This window comes from Haliotis rubra, unplaced genomic scaffold (assembly GCF_003918875.1).
Source record: "Haliotis rubra isolate DU_JTF1 unplaced genomic scaffold, ASM391887v1 Scf1619, whole genome shotgun sequence".
In the NCBI taxonomy this organism is placed as follows: Eukaryota; Metazoa; Mollusca; class Gastropoda; order Lepetellida; family Haliotidae; genus Haliotis; species Haliotis rubra.
The window spans coordinates 24749-40007 of NW_025765580.1; the positions used below are offsets into that span (position 1 = coordinate 24749).

Below are 15259 nucleotides of genomic sequence, written 5' to 3' on the forward strand. Positions count from 1 at the left end.
CATCCCCACCATACAGCTGTGTACACCTCAACAACCATCCCTCACCCACACAGCTGTGTACACCCAGCTGTGTAAACCCCCATCAACCATCCCCACCACACAGCTGTGTACACCCCCCATCAACCATCCCCACCATACAGCTGTGTACACCCCAACAACAACCATACCCACCATACAGCTGTGTACACACCCCCATCAACCATACCCACCCATACAGCTGTGTACACCCCATCAACCATCCCCACCATACAGCTGTGTACACCCCCATCAACCATCCCCACCATACAGCTGTGCACACCCCATCAACAATCCCCACCATACAACTGTGTACACCCCTATCAACCATACACCCACCATACAGCTGTGTACACCTCCCCATCAACTATCCTCCCCACACATACAGCTGTGTACACCCCCCATCAACCATCCCCACCACACAGCTGTGTACACCCACATCAACCATCCCCACTCACACAGCTGTGTACATCAACAACCATCCCCCCATACAGCTGTGTACACCCCCAACAACCATCCCCACCATACAGCTGTGTACATCCCCATCAACCATCTCCCACTGAACAGCTGTGTACACCCTAGCTGTGTACACCCCCATCAACCATCCCCCATACAGCTGTGTACACCCCCAACAATCATCCCCACCATACAGCTGTGTACACCCCTAATCAACCATCCCCACCATACAGCTGTGTACACCCCTATCAACTATCCCCACCATACAGCTGTGTACACACCCATCAACCATCCCCACCTATACAGCTGTGTACACCCCCCCATCAACCATCCCCACCACACAGCTGTGTACACCCCCATCAACCATCCCCACCATACAGCTGTGTACACCCACATCAACCATCCCCACCACACAGCTGTGTCCACCCCCATCAACCATCCCCACCATACAGCTATGTACATACACCTCCAACAACCATCCCCACTATACAGCTGTGTACACCCCTCATCAATCTATCCCCACAACACACAGCTGTGTACACCTCAGCTTAGTACACCCCCATCAACTATCCCCACCACACAGCTGCTGTGTACACCCCCAACAACCATACTACCACCATACAGCTGTGCACACCCCCATCAACCATCCCCACCATACAGCTGTGTACACCCCCCATCAACCATCCCCACCATACAGCTGTGTACACCCACATCAACCATCCCCACCACACAGCTGTGTACACCCCTCATCAATCATCCCCACCATACAGCTGTGTACACTCCTAAACAACCATACACACCATACAGCTGTGTACACACCCCCATCAACCATCCCCACCATACAGCTGTGTACACACCTGTCAACCATCCCCACCACACAGCTGCTGTGTACACCCCCAACAACCATACTCCACCATACAGCTGTGTACACCCCCCATCAACCATACCCACTATACAGCTGTGTACACCCCCAACAACCATCCCCATCATACAGCTGTGTACACCCCTTGAACCATCCCCACCACATACAGCTGTGTACACCCCCATTAACCATCCCCACCACACAGCTGTGTACACCCCTATCAACCATCCCCACCACACAGCTGTATACATCCCCATCAACCATCCCCACCATACAGCTGTGTACACCCCATCAACCATCCCCACCATACAGCTGTGTACACCCCCACCAACCATCCCCACCATACAGCTGTGTACACCCTCAACAACCATCCCCACCACACAGCTGTGTACACCTCAGCTGTGTAAACCCCCATCAACCATCCCCACCACACAGCTGTGTACACCCCCTTAACAACCATACACACCATACAGCTGTGTACACCCCCATCAACCATCCCCCACCATACAGCTGTGTACACCCCCAACAACCATCCCCATCATACAGCTGTGTACACCCCCATCAACCATCCCCACCATACAGCTGTGTACACCCCCCATCAACCATCCCCACCATACAGTTGTGTACACCATCAACCATTCCTCACCACACAGCTGTGTACACCCCTATCAACCATCCCCACCATACAGCTGTGTACACCCCCATCAACCATCCCCACCATACAGCTGTGTACACCCCCATCAACCATCCCCACCATACAGCTGTGTACACCCCCAACAACCATCCCCACCACACAGCTGTGTACACCTCTAGCTGTGTACACACCCCCAACAACCATCCCCACCATACACCTCTGTACATCCCCAACAACCATCCCCATCATACAGCTGTGTACACACCTCAGCTGTGTACACCCCCCCATCAACCATCCCCACCATACAGCTGTGTACACCCCCATCAACCATCCCCACCACACAGCTGTGTGTACACCCCAGCTGTGTACACCCCCAACAACCATCCCCACCATACAGCTGTGTACACCCCAAACAACCATCCCCACCATACAGCTGTGTACACCTCAACTGTGTACACCCCCATCAACCATCCCCACCATACAGCTGTGTGTACACCCCCATCAACCATCCCCACCATACAGCTGTGTACACCCCTAGCTGTGTACACCCCCATCAACCATCCCCACCATACAGCTGTGTACACCCCCATCAACCATCCCCACCATACAGCTGTGTACACCCCATCAACCATCCCCACCATACAGCTGTGTACACCCCCATCAACCATCCCCACCACACAGCTGTATACACCCCCATCAACCATCCCCACCATACAGCTGTGTACACCCCCATCAACCATCCCTACCATACAGCTGTGTACACCCCCATCAACCATCCCCACCATACAGCTGTGTACACCCTCAACAACCATCCCCACCACACAGCTGTGTACACCCTCAGCTGTGTAAACCCCTATCAACCATCCCCACCACAGAGCTGTGTACACCCCCAACAACCATACCCACCATACAGCTGTGTACACCCCCATCAACCATCCCCACCATACAGCTGTGTACACCCCCAACAACCATCCCCATCATACAGCTGTGTACACCCCCATCAACCATCCCCACCATACAGCTGTGTACACCCCCATCAACCATCCCCACCATACAGCTGTGTACACCATCAACCATTCCCACCACACAGCTGTGTGCACCCCCTATGAACCATCCCCACCATACAGCTGTGTACACCCCCATCAACCATCCCCACCATACAGCTGTGTACACCCCCATCAACCATCCCCACCACACAGCTGTGTACACCCCATCAACCATCCCCACCACACACAGCTGTGTACACCTCAGCTGTGTACACCCCCAACAACCATCCCCACCATACAGCTGTGTACACCCCAACAACCATCCCCACCATACAGCTGTGTACACCTCAGCTGTGTACACCCCCATCAACCATCCCCACCATACAGCTGTGTACACCCCCAACAACCATACCCACCATACAGCTGTGTACACCCTCAGCTGTGTACACCCCCATCAACCATCCCCACCATACAGCTGTGTACACCCCCATCAACCATCCCCACCATACAGCTGTGTACACCCCATCAACCATCCCCACCATACAGCTGTGTACACCCCCATCAACCATCCCCACCATACAGCTGTGTACACCCCCATCAACCATCCCCACCATACAGCTGTGTACACCCCCATCAACCATCCCCACCATACAGCTGTGTACACCCCCATCAACCATCCCCACCATACAGCTGTGTACACCCCCATCAACCATCCCCACCATACAGCTGTGTACACCCCCATCAACCATCCCCACCATACCACCGAATCCTGTGTAAGTCCACCATATCAACAACAGCCACCTTCACCTAAACCTTGACTGCCTTAACACCTAGAACCAACAACACAGGCTATTGTAAGGTTCCCACTTCCTGGTCCCAAGGCCTGGGTAAACATCATGTCAGTCACCTTGTCCACATACCATAACACCACAACACTCAAACTGGAACTATGAAAGCTTTTTGTATGGTAATATAATTGCTTTAAAGGGTTGTTTCTCAATTCATGACCAGCATAATATAATAAAGGCAAGTTGCTTTATGAATGACAACTTCTCTATTCTATTATGATGTGATGTTTCAGTATGGGTCTTTATACTGATTGAGGCATCTTGGCTTTAGTGCTATTCACCAACTTCAAACATTCCAGTCAAACAGATCCACAAAATATGTATGTAGATATCATATTTCCTTCTCGTGTTTTCATATAGTGTTCGGATAATGTTACCCTGGAGGTTTATAAATTATATTTATTTCACATTTTAGTTGTGTCAAGTTTGTATTTGATGAACTAAGAAAACAGAGAACTACAGATTTGTTTTTCTAACTTTACACAAGGTAGGGTAAGATGTAGCATTTAATTCAAAATACATATTTCATGGTTCATGATCATATGGAAGTGTTCTACACACCAACAATAGGGACATTTAGCCTTTAGCTGCAGGTGTACAACCAGTCAATTACATAGAGTTAAGACAGTTACAAAGTAACAAATCACCTGAAGGTGTACAACCAGTCAATTACATAAAGTTAAGACAGTTACAAAGTAACATATCACCTGAAGGTGTACAACCAGTCAATTACATAGAGTTAAGACAGTTACAAAGTAACATATCACCTGAAGGTGTACAACCAGTCAATTACATAAAGTTAAGACAGTTACAAAGTAACATATCACCTGAAGGTGTACAACCAGTCAATTACATAAAGTTAAGACAGTTACAAAGTAACATATCACCTGAAGGTGTACAACCAGTCAATTACATAAAGTTAAGACAGTTACAAAGTAACATATCACCTGAAGGTGTACAACCAGTCAATTACATAAAGTTAAGACAGTTACAAAGTAACATATCACCTGAAGGTGTACAACCAGTCAATTACATAAAGTTAAGACAGTTACAAAGTAACATATCACCTGAAGGTGTACAACCAGTCAATTACATAAAGTTAAGACAGTTACAAAGTAACATATCACCTGAGGGTGTCTGTGAACACTAATAAATGCCAACCAACTTCCCTTGCAGCACTCACTGACCCCAGTTAGTCACACAAAACATACCCTGGACCTAATGTTACCCTGATTCAACAGTTTGTATGGTACGACCCTATATTGTTACACAGTGGAGTCTACTTGCTTGCTATGGCTCAGTGACTACACACATCAACCTCGACTGACAGCGATCACTTTCACTTAGCTTTCTGTCACAGGCTGACCCAGTCAGTATCACAGGTCTGGAGTCTGTTAATCTATATATATAAATACTTCATTGTCCAATGTGTGGTCACTTTGTGTCTCCATTCATTCGTTCGTTCGTTCGTTCGTTGTTCGTTCGTTCGTTCGTTCGTTCGTTCGTTCGTTCGTTCGTTCGTTCGTTCGTTCGTTCGCTCGCTCGCTTCGTTCGATTCGTTTCGATTCATTCATTCATTTATTACTGCACAAACAAACGTTCGAAATTTGCATTCATTCATTCATTCATTACTGCACAAACAAACAACTGAAACTGAAAGGAAATTGTGCATTCATTCATTCATTCATTCATTACTGCACAAACAAACTGAAAGGAAATTGTGCATTCATTCATTCATTCATTCATTCATTCATTCATTACTGCACAAACAAACAACAAGGAAATTGTGCAGTCTACTACGAACATGGATAACAAGTTTTGCTGGGAATTCAATAGCTGGATTTCTGCTTCATGCTGCAGGGCGGTGGGGTAGTCCAGAGGTTAAACTGTTCGCTTGTCACGCCAAAGACCAGGGTTCGATTCCCAACATGGGTACAATGTGTGAAGTCCATTTCTGGTGTCCCCGCAGTGATAGTGCTGGAATATTGCTAAAAGCGGTGTAAAGGAAACATACACAAAAAGAAGATTCATAATTGGATTTTTGAATTTCAGAAATAGATATTTTCCCCCAGGGGCCAAAAATCTATAAGGAATAATTTTGTTGGTTGGTGGATTATGATGAAGAATATATTAACACTGCATGGACTGATCTCAGGCAATGTCCATTGTAAACCAGTGTAAAATTATGGGAGTTACAATCATGTGAGTGTTAAGATTACTTTGTACTTGGGCATTATTTATTTTTGTGGCCATGGAACTACGTGTACAGAGCCTGTACACAGGGTGGATGGAGTTTGTGATAGCGTAGGTGTTGCCCAAACAAAGACATATCTTCGCTGATGTGAGGCATGCAGGCTTTGTTCACCACAAGCTGCACAGCACGTTACCGACCATGATCCGTCTCTTAAAATACACTTGATATCAAGATGACTCATTCTGAAGATGATGTTTCACCTAACAATTGCAGCATGTACACTTCTTAACAACATGAAATGAAATTGAGGTACACCTTTCAAAGAATTTAAAACATTAATGTCACGCATCTATTACAGGTTTAAAATTGTTCCTTTATATGGGAGTTATAAAAATATTTTAAGTAAATTAATCCATAGTGAGCGTCAAGCAGACATTATGTATATTTATATGGACCAATGATCACTGAGGAGCTGGGTATGTTGCCAGCACGCCATGCTTGTCATGACAGAGGCTTCTGGTCTGGTGGATGGAGGTGGTTTGATCCCTGGAGGCATCATACCGAAAGATGGTACTTGTTGTTGCCCTGTCTGGCTCTTGGCATTAAGGGGGCAGTGGGGTAGCCTTGTGGTTAAAGCGTTCGCTCTTCTCGCCGAAGGCCCAGGTTCGATTCCCCACATAGGTACAATGTGTTAAGCCCATTTCTGGTGTCCCCCGCCGTGATATTGCTGGAATATTGCTAAAAGGCGCGTAAAACTAAACTCACTCACTCACTCAATCTTGGCACTAAGAGGAAACAACTTGGACTAGTTATCAATCAGAGTCAGAGTCTATACACTGTGGACACAGACAAAAACACACACACATGCACACACATACGCACACATGCATGCACGAATAGCTAACTATGGGATATAATCTCAAATGCAACATTAAACCCTATCTCACCTCACCTTACACAAAAAGATCTTAAGTAGGCTGCCCACAATGTTTGACTTGCTCTACACTGTGTCTTCCTACCATCACTAGTGTTCATGTCATCAAACACTATTCCTTGACGTATTGAAGTATATAATGTCCGTATAGCTTAAATACACCAGATTGTGGCTACACTTTCCTAATATATGTCCCATTATTTGCAATCCATTTGGGTCTGTAAACAGCAAATGGTCGTGATTGGGGCAGAGTGTGAAGTCACTGTAGCAGGCTTGTGAAAATTAGATGACGTAACTGAGAAACCAATTAAACACCTTTGGGATGGCTGTAACACAGGTGTGTCAGGTCACTGTCTCCATGGAACACAGCAGTAGAATCAACACATGCAAACAGGACTATGGTTTTAACCTTTGTAATGACAGTTTTCATAGACAAAAAGAGTTGAGTTTATATAGATTCAATGTAAGGAAAAGGTCGCTGTGACAAACTGAAGTGACTGAGGCTGTGAACGTTTGTCAGCCCCACCTCTTTGAATCCATCACTTAGAAACTAGTCTCAGGATGAAATTACCATCTTGTCAAACAAGGCATGTGTAAAGATGGGTTTTTGTAGCCTTATTCATGGAAGCTCTTTGTAGCATTATACACACTGCATGACTCGCAACATGCAGCACAATGCATGTTCTGTGGATACAGGATGTCATTGCTATATTCACAATGTCATCACTGTGAGAGCTAGGCTGTCATTTTCCACATGGAAATCTGTGAATAGGCCATTCCCTGCAATGTATATTCTGTATTAATCAAACATTAAGTATTTTCCCTACACTAATTATAATGATGACTAATCATGTCCCGAATCCTCACCTGTCATAACACCACCTCTCTCAACACCACCACTCTCAACACCACCTCTCTCAACTCCACCTCTCTCAACACCACCTCTCTCAACACCACCTCTCTCAACACCACCACTCTCAACACCACCTCTCAACACCACCTCTCTCAACACCACCTCTCTCAACACCACCACTCTCAACACCACCACTCTCAACTCCACCTCTCTCAACACCACCACTCTCAACACCACCTCTCTCAACACCACCTCTCTCAACACCACCTCTCTCAACACCACCTCTCTTAACTCCACCTCTCTCAACTCCACCACTCAACACCACCTCTCTCTCAACTCCACCACTCTCACCACCACCTCTCTCAACACCACCTCTCCACCACTCTCAACACCACCTCTCACTCCACCACCTCTCAACACCACCTCTCTCAACTCCAGCTCTCTCAACACCACCTCTCTCAACACCACACCATCTCTCTCAACACCACCTCGCTCAACACAACCTCTCTCAACACCACCTCTCTCAACACCACCTCTCAACACCACCTCTCTCTCCACACACCACTCTCAACACCACCTCTCTCAACACCACCTCTCTCAACATCACCTCTCTCTCCAACACCACCACTCTCAACACCACCTCTCTCAACTCCACCTCTCTCAACTCCACTCAACACCACCTCTCAACACCACCACTCTCTCACCACTCTCCACTCACCTCTCCTCACCACTCAACACCACCTCTCTCAACACCACCCTCTCAACACCACCTCTCCTCTTACCACCACTCTCTCACCTCTCTCAGCACCACCTCTCTCAACACCACCTCTCTCAACACCACCTCTCAACACCACCACTCTCAACACCACCTCTCTCAACACCACCTCTCTCAACACCACCTCTCTCAACACCACCTCTCTCAACACCACCTCTCTCACCACCACTCTCAACACCACCTCTCTCAACACCACCTCTCTCAACACCACCACTCTCACCACCTCTCTCAGCTCCACCTCTCTCAGCACCACCTCTCTCAACACCACCTCTCTCAGCACCACCTCTCTCAAGCCACCTCTCTCAACACCACCTACTCTCAGCACCACCACCAAGCTCTCTCCAGCTCCACCTCTCAACACCAACACCACCTCCCACCACCTCTCTCACCACCTCACCTCCTCTCACCACCACTCTCAGCACCACCTCTCTCTCAACACCACCTCTCTCAACACCACCTCTCTCAACACCACCCTCTCTCAACACCACCTCTCTCAACACCACCACTCTCAACACCACCTCTCTCTCAACACCACCACTCTCACCACCTCTCAACACCACCTCTCTCCACCACCTCTCTCAACACCACCTCTCTCTCATGCCACCACTCTCACCACCTCTCAACACCCACCTCTCTCAACACCACCTCTCTCAACACCACCTCTCTCAACACCACCTCTCTCAGCTCCACCTCTCTCAACACCACCTCTCTCCACCTCTCTCAACACCACCTCTCTCAGCACCACCTCTCTCAACTCACCACCACTCTCAACACCACCTCTCTCTCAACTCCACCTCTCAACACCACCTCTCTCAACACCACCACCACCTCTCCTCCACCACCACTCTCAACACCACCCTCTCTCAACCACCACCTCTCTCAACACCACCTCTCTCAACACCACCTCTCTCTCAACACCACCTCTCTCAACACCACCTCTCTCAACACCACTTCTCTCAACACCACCACTCTCAACACCACCACTCTCAACACCACCTCTCTCAACACCACCTCTCTCAACTCCACCTCTCTCAACACCACCTCTCTCAACACCACCACTCTCAACACCGCCTCTCTTAACACCACCTCTCTTAACACCACCTTTCTTTCACTCATTTACTTTGTTGGAGGTACAGCTACTTTGATGGTACATGTACTTTGTTGGAGGTAATTTTACTTTGTTGGGGGTACATTTATTTTATTGGAGGTTCAGCTACTTTGTTGCAGGTACATCTCCTTTGTTGGAGGTTCAGATACTTTGTTGGAGGTACATTTACTTCGATGGAGGTACAGTTGTTGGAACTTCTATTTTTTGTTGGTGGTGTGTTTATTCTGTTGTTGGTATATTTATTTTACAACATGATACTACACTTAGTTATACATGTAAAAGGAAATAGGAACTGCACAAACTGAAAACTGAAACAAAATTTCATTCAATACATATTACATTTCATGCAATGCATCATGCAGCCTGTATGCAGGAACTGGTTAAAATTTCAAATCTGATCATTTCTTTTGCACAAAATATGTAATAATTAGTAAGTCATTCTTGAGTTGAGTTTATACATTCAGAGCATTGTCCCTGATATTAGCAGTAACCACATCGATCAGCTGATTTAGTTGAATCACCAAACAATCAGAATTGATGCTAACAATAGCAATCACTGGATTGTCTAGTCCAGGTTCATTTAAATACAGGTAGTTGTCATACATTTGGAATATTGCTGAGAGCAGTGTTAAACAGATACATACACATGTTACTTATTCCACAAAACAAATACAAACTTTTGTTCTATATTTTTCACATCATGCTCAATTATCCATACAAATTCATTAAAAAATACTAAGGCAATTGTGAAACAATAAAATCACATTTTTTTATAATCAGTTTCTTAGTTGAGAAATCATTCATAATGAATGAGACTGATTAGCTTGAACAACATCAAACTTTAAGGTGCTGTAGTTGGGTTGTATGTCTGTGTTTATTGGTTGTTTTACAACCTGCCTTCTATCCCCACAATCATCAGCTTCGGCAAAAGATTCTATGTTGGCAACGATGTGAGCTCCAAAATAAATAACCTCATCAATAACACAGACTCAATCAATGTTCCATTGAAGGAATCAATCAATAGGTTCTCTTCAACATACCAGCTTGACAGGGAGGTTGTGAGTACCAGTACATTATCATACCTGATTGCTCAAATAGTCGTGAATGCTAGACATGTGAATATTTAAGCCCCAGTGGCAGTGTATGCTAGGGGTGGGTATTGCAGAGAATTTTCATATTGCGATATATTGCGATGCCAAAGCATATACTAGTATTGCGATATGTATTGCAATGTATTGCATGAAATATTTTTAAACAAAAAAATACTTATAATCAGGTTAATACTTGATTCATAGAGCAAATACACAACAAAATCACTAGGCTTGATTAAGTTTTAATAACAATTTTTAATCATGACAAAATAAAAATGTAAATAATATTCGGCACGAATGAAACAAGGAAATATCCGAAGATTTCCGAGTGTTACGAAGTTTCCGAATGCAAGTCCAAATACCGGTTTTCGATCAGCGTATCGCAATACGTATCGCTTTCAGGTCTGAGCCGGTAAATACCGATAAACCGGTTATATTGCGCAGCCCTAGTGTATGCACAGTCTGCTACAATATTCATGTGGCAAGAATAGTTACGCAGAAAAAACAGGACCATTTTTCTTTGGGATGTTTTCAGAACCAAGACATGGCAGCTGTGTTACCTAGGTGACCTCATAACTTCTCTGGTTAGACGTATAACAATGATACTTCATACACACTGACAACTTTCAAACATGGAATTACTGACAGAATTGTACTCTATAAACTGAATATTGATAACTATCAAACACAGGTATAAGGCTTTTTAGTTGGTATCACCTTATTCTAGATTGTGTCTTTAGTATTGCATTACCAATAAAAGAGTCTGGATACAGAATACCTTTCCATGATACCTATGTATATGATAGCTGTACACAATACCCCGCAGATCCGGGATTTTGATAAAGGGTCATGAATCCCTTACAGATCCGGGATTCTGATAATTTACCAAGGTTACATAAGGAACATAACCCTTGATAGTGAGTAACATAGTCCTGTCTGTAACAGCTCTACTGTTGCGTCAGTAAACGTTTGTGATCAACAGTGGTGTTTGCGTGGACTTATCAACTCTGTCCAGAATGTAACATTATTTAGAGACATGCTTCCTCGGGAGCCTGGACTGACTTATCACAACGGACAACATGGGTGATAAACGACTGATGTTACCTCCCTGTACAAGTTACAGAAACAACATGGGTGATAAACGACTGATGTTACCTCCCTGTACAAGTTACAGAAACAACAAGGGTGATAAACGACTGATGTTACCTCCCTGTACAAGTTACAGAAACAACATGGGTGATAAACGACTGATGTTACCTCCCTGTACAAGTTACAGAAACAACATGGGTGATAAACGACTGATGTTACCTCCCTGTACAAGTTACAGAAACAACAAGGGTGATAAACGACTGATGTTACCTCCCTGTACAAGTTACAGAAACAACATGGGTGATAAACGACTGATGTTACCTCCCTGTACAAGTTACAGAAACAACATTCAGGATTGACTGAAGAAATCCATGCGTACGTATGTAGGATGAAACAATGCAATCTGGAGCTATTATAGGAAGTGGTCACTACCCCCCTCATCCCGACCACCCTCCTATTATTCACCATGAGTGAATCCCAAACACTGCTTAACACAAAACTCAAAGGCATTGAGAAATGGGAGCAATTTTAAGGTAACATATATTCAGCCTGTTCTTAGTATCACTCAAATCCTGTCTCTGAGTAATTACATTCTACCCACTGTGACAGCAGATCGTTTACCTCGCCATATAAAACACCATTGTCACAAGATGTTTTAGTACATACCCACCCTCATAAGTTCATTGATCTCAACATGTTCTCAGTATCAACAAAATCCGTCCTCCACTGAACATATTCTAAGGTGAATCCCAATGGCAGTAGATGTGAACTCACCTTACATAAGTTGATGGTAAATTAGTAGGCTGTTATCCCTCCTTGTGATGATGTATCCTGTACATGGCTCTTTGTGTGACCATTACCCTGTAAGGAGAAGGACTGCGTTACTTAATGCATGACAACTTACACGTATACTTCACACTCAGCTAACATACCCCACCACTGTAAGGAGTTCCCCCTATTCAACATGTCTGTTGCATACCAGCAATGCTCCAATAGATCTACAAAGATTGAACTGACAATACAGCAATGTGGATTCAAGCATGGCTCTCAAGCTGCTGATAAATGGCACAGCTCCTACACATGCATTCTTCTGTTGAAAGGGATTCCCCTGTATGTATTAGATGCTACCTGCTTGACAAGTACAGTCGAACCCTGGTAGGCAGGCTGTGGGTGTTTGTTAGAACAGGGCTTCAATGCAGAAAGTGTTGTGACAAAGCAGTTCGAGAGTACAGGTTGGTCTGTACAGCTGTTTTTGTAATTACTCAAAGCGGAAATCCAGTTTTCTGACTAATGTATGTCCTCAAATTGACACATTATATACATATCATTATCAGAATATCAATGTGTTATGGTAATAATGTTACATACACTAGGTATGAGTAATTTTTGCTAAAATTATTTCAGTTTGTGAAAGGAGATGGGTGAGTGGTTAAGTCAGAGTGGGTGAGTGAGTGGGTGAATGAGTGGGTGAGTGAGTGGCTAAGTGAGTGGGTGAGTGAGTGAGTGAGTAAGGGTGATGAGTGGCTAAGTGAGTGGGTGAGTGAGTCTGTTGGGTGAGTGGTTGATTGAGTGGTTGAGTGAGTGGGTGAGTGAGTGGCTAAGTGAGTGGTTGAGTGAGTGGGTGAGTGAGTGGGTGAGTGAGTGGGTGAGTGAGTGGTTGAGTGAGTGGTTGAGTGAGTAGAGGAATGAATGGTTTAGTCAGTGTTTAAGTCAGTGGGTGAGTGAGTGGCTAAGTGAGTGGTTGAGTGAGTGGGTGAGTGAGTTGTTGAGTGAGTGGGTGAGTGAGTGGTTGAGTGAGTAGAGGAATGAATGGTTTAGTCAGTGTTTAAGTCAGTGGGTGAGTGAGTGGGTCAGTGAGCATGGATGAGTGGCTGACTTGTTTCATAAGTGAAAGCTTGAGTGTTTGACAGAGGAATTAAAGAAGGAAGAAAGGAGAGAATCAAGGGATGATGTCTGCAAAGTATACAAACCATTACCAATGTAATCAATCAATATTCAAATAGATAGTTGTATACCTATGAAAGTAAATGTACACAGGTATTATCAATCCAAACCATATTTATCAGTAGAGGAGGCAGGGACGCTGAGTTGTTTAAAAGAGACAAAATTCGTTTTCAGTCAGATTGTTTCAAAACACTCAAAATATTTCTGAAAAAAACCCAACTATTTTTCCAAATTGGGGCTCATTATTTTCCATAACATGGAGCATATCTGAGATCAGGGGGGATCAAAATGCAGCATTTTATGGAACAATTATTTAGTCTAAGAAAAGTAATCCCTATCCTAATCCCTTAGCCACCCCAACACCCTCCACTCTTATTATCAATCATCTGCTCATAAAACAGCTTCTCGGAGCTGATAGGAGGCTGTCCAATATCCATCATGTTACCAGTTTCGCGTTTTAAATATCATTTAAACACTCTCCTGATCACAACAGACACACCGTAATATTTGGCCGTCACAAGTAGAGTGTGACTTGGTGTGTGGAGTCAGGATTGTGTGGAGACGTTACACTGACAAGGCTGAGTGGCCAGGCATACATCTCCAGGATATTACCCGGGTCTCACACGGTAATCTTCTAGTCACGTTATGGCCCATAAACAGGCTTGAAGGATACTGCTGAATGGTGTAACATACAATTATCCTATGATACGACAAAGGTGGGTGTGGCCACCAAACATAGCATGCTCATTCCTACAAAGAACAACAGTTGACTCAAATGCTGATGGCATGCATGTGGCAGTGAGCTACTAAGCTACTCGTTAATTGTGCAAAAAGCTACCAAAAGCTATTAGCAGCTACTGCTGCCAGGCCCTGGTAGCGTACATCATAAACTATAAGTAAAGCTACTGTTGCCTGGCAACAACTACCACTTCAGTGACTCATCTCAATCATCATAATCTTAATCAACTTCAGCTATGAACAAATAAGGAGAGAACCTCAGAATTCCAATTAAAGTTTTGAGGTAGACCTCCATAGATAAACACTGCAAATTTTTTGTAAAAGCAACTGCAATTTTGAAAACATTGTGTTTTGGTGCATTGATGCAGTCAGAAGTAATTATCGCTCTTTAACCACTTCAAATTGAATCAAATTGACCAATTAATTTAGATCATCCTTGGTAATTTATATGTTTAATCTGTGTGAAAGCAGCATCATGCAGTGAACAAGAATCCTGTGTTAGAGAGTTCCCAGCCACCTGGTGTCTTCCCTCGTTTCACTGACCCATCCAGCAATACATCATATGTGGAATTGGTTTCATCGGATTGTGCAGCACTGATGTTTATTCACTAACTGTATTTCAGTTACATTATTGTGATGCCAGCTCATTTTTGTAAATCAGTCCACAAGCTTGTACACTATTATTTCTTTGGATGATCATTGGGGCCAAGCAGAAAATGTCATTCGAGATTA

General features: G+C 44.6%; 1 protein-coding gene across 2 annotated transcripts in view; it reads right to left on the reverse strand.

Moving 5' to 3' along the window:
- The window catches only part of LOC124271619 (proto-oncogene tyrosine-protein kinase Src-like), a 28795-nt gene extending 15842 nt beyond the window's left edge, over positions 1 to 12953 (reverse strand). The window contains exons 1-2 of one of the 2 annotated variants that reach the window (XM_046706773.1): positions 12863 to 12953; positions 12620 to 12706 (exon numbers count right to left, since the gene is read on the reverse strand). The gene's annotated coding sequence lies outside the window, so the exon portion shown is untranslated. Of the gene's footprint in view, positions 1 to 12619; positions 12839 to 12862 lie in introns of those variants that run through there. The other variant, XM_046706772.1, reaches the window with a different exon arrangement.
- Positions 12954 to 15259: the final 2306 nt, after the last annotated feature.